The following is a 3,225-nucleotide window of genomic DNA, read 5'->3' as shown; positions in this document are numbered from 1 at the left end:
ACACGAGGAGTGCACATACTCCCCGCATGCATCATTTGCATAAAAGGTGCGAGTGGAGGTGGAGCCTGGCGGGAAGATTCATTTACAAGCACGCTCGCTCCATGCAAACGTTCTTAAAATGACCGAAACGGATGTTTTCTACGGACTTGAGTCTATTTCCGTGCAGGAAGTGCTTGAAACAGGACCTCACCTCAAATGTAGATGACGCCATAACAGTGAAACTGTCCACGGGGAACCTATAGTCGAAAGAAATGTTCTACTTTCTTCAGGCTGTCAAGAGGAGCATGCCAAAGCAACAGGTGGTTCTATAAATCCTGAAGGTTATTTTAGGCATGCAGAAGTTTGAATGAAGATTATTCCATTCAAAAATGGTACCCTTGACAATTCCCAAGCAGAAAAAGTTCCTACTCCCCAAATCTAACGCAGATGCATTCTGACTTTCTGACATAGAACAACAAAACAAGTAAAATCCCACTTAATACAGCCTATCTAACTTATATTTATTTACTCATTTAATAAAAATGATAGTTAAGATTACGTTTGTCAGTGTACTTTATTGACTAGTTTTCATCACAGTTGACTATATGTACCTCTGATGCCAAATGAAAGGGTTGTAGAGGTTGTCTGCCATTTTGATGACATGATGAACCTCATAAGCTCGGAGCGGGCTACTTTTGATTTCTAGTCATATATAAGTGGGTGTTTGTATTTTTAAAACACATTTGCCTGCTCTCAAGAAACAGCAAAGCAACAGATGGCATTATAAGCACTGACAGGAACACAGTTGTTCCTGAATTAAGTTATCTAAATAATTAGCTCTCAAAGTTAAGAAAAAAAAAAAAAAAAGATCAACATCAAAATCCAGTCAGGTTTTAATTGACTCATTGCCTGTCGGTGCATAATTCTGCTGACTAAGAAAGAAATACAATGGAAACACGCCATTGGTACAGTAGATAGCAAAGGCAGCATCCAGTTCTTATATCCTTAATGAAATATTTCAAGTTCACACAAAAAAATGCAGCTAGAACACCATTCAACAAAACAATAACAAAAAAGGTGAATACACACATATGTAGCATGACACTGACATTACCAAGAACTGAGCATGTTTCTATAATGGATGAAAAGATGAAAAGTAGGCAGGGAGGCTGCAAAGAGGCTGACGGCATTATTGACGGCACTGCAGGAATTTATGGCAAGTAATGGCTGTTAAGTAGTCGTAATATGTGACAACAAAAAACAAGTTTGAACTTTTTAGCCATTATTCCAAAAGGTATGTTTGTCTTTCCCTTTAACTGAAACTTGGGCCTTAGTCAAGATGGAGGGAATTATGAACAGTTCCAAACAGGAGCCGGAAAACTTTCGGGCTTCTACGAGAACGCAAAAGATGTGTCAGAAAAAAGCCTCCCAGAACATGTGACGTTCATTCGGGGGTTCATCAAACGCTTTAAATGCTGGCAGTTGCGTGTTGAACTAAATGTGATTGGTCCCGTTAAGGGCCGTGGGAATTCCTACATCTGGACTGGTACCAGCCCTTCAATCGTCTTTCAGTTTGCCCGTCCATAACTCCACTGAGCGCCGCAGTGTTTCTTCACATGGCGGCGGATAAAAACGCTGATGCGTTATGACAGACGATGCTCGACGGACTTGCCGTGATGACTCCGTATGGACATGATTGGCTTCGGGCTGCGTGCTGATGGTGGAGCTGAAAATAAAATGGTGAAACAACGCAGTCGAGATGGAAAAGTTTCAACGGCAGTTTCCATTGCTCTCTGTAGTCAAATCTGCAATACGTGTGACTAAAAGGTTTATTTCGGAAGACATTTAACACCTTGTTGAGGGCTTGTGCGATGGTCCTCGCCCGCAGCGGGCTCCTTGTAGGAATCTGCCTTGTGGCCTTGACGATTACGTAACTTGCGTGGGCAGCCAGGGCCGTGAAATAAGGTGCCGTCTCGGGGGCGCCGGCTCTTTTGAGTCCAAACTGATTGCAGCAAACATGAATGCGTACAAACAGGAGGAAATCTGTTTGGTGTGCATAGTGGACACGTTATAGACCAAATCAGTCACTGAATCATGATATTAGTGTGTTTTATCCACTGTTTATTTGATGGCCTGTTTTTGTACTATTAAGGGATGGAAATTTGGGGAAAACGTTGGGTTTTTTTTTTTTTAATCTGATGCATCAATTAATCGAAAAAAAACCAATAACTGTCAGATTGATCAATTATTCAAATAATTGTTAGTGAGCAGCTGTATAATTGAAAGGTGCAGCTAAAAATTGTGATCGGACTCGGGATTGGACGATCTGCCTCATGGATGATCAGAATCGACAGAATCGGAACCGCTAACAGAAAGGAGATGTTTGTGTTTTCAAACATTTCACTTCAAAGACTAATGAGGGCAAGTACGTCCCAACCGAATCAATGGTGCAAGGCCTCCAGCAAAGCGCATTGCTGCACTGCTGCCGTGTCTATTTTCGAGCCGCATATATCAACGACGGTTATTCAAAACAAGCTCGTGAATAAAACTTGACAGAACAAGCAGTTGTACGAGTTTGGCCATTGCCAAGTACAAGTCTCACGTGCTTGTGTTGTTTTCGCGCATTCGCGATCACGAGACCAGGGAACATTTCAAAATCCCTCCCCCGAAATTCTATGTCGTAAAAACGAAGCCATCACCCCGCCTGCTTTATCAACAATTTCCAGGAATGACTATTGTAGACACGAGGCTCACATTTCACACCGATTTCCATGCTGAAAAGCCTCCGGCCTCTCACTCATGAGTTTGAACACGCCGCGGGCAACGCGCCACACCTCCTACAACTGGGGATTATTTGTAGCAGGGCGCCCGGCGCTGCTGCGGCAGCTGCCTGGTGGCGGCGACGGTTGAAGGGGGCGGGGCGATTCAAGCCGCGCCATCCCGACAGCTGGCCATAACGTGCATACGCTCGGTCTTTTATTGAACAAAAACCGCCATTGAGCTGTGCAAAATGTCACAACGCGAGACAGGGGCGTCAGATGATCCTCATCTGAGGGGTTTAGGCAAAATACGGACACAATACGGGCACAAGAGTGGCACGGGAAAACCGCAGGAAGAAGATTCACCCAGCATGTGCTTGTCACCAGGAAGCTGAAGGGGACGATCATTTTATGTGATCTATTTATGTATTTATTTAGTTATTTTTATGGCAAAAGCACTGTATGCAGGACACTGATCATTCCGTCT

This window comes from Filicampus tigris, chromosome 11 (assembly GCF_054856515.1).
Source record: "Filicampus tigris isolate MCC_2025a chromosome 11, RoL_Ftig_1.0, whole genome shotgun sequence".
Lineage (NCBI taxonomy): Eukaryota > Metazoa > Chordata > Actinopteri > Syngnathiformes > Syngnathidae > Filicampus > Filicampus tigris.
The sequence above is the reverse complement of the archived record's forward strand: the minus strand, read 5'-3'. Positions refer to the sequence as shown.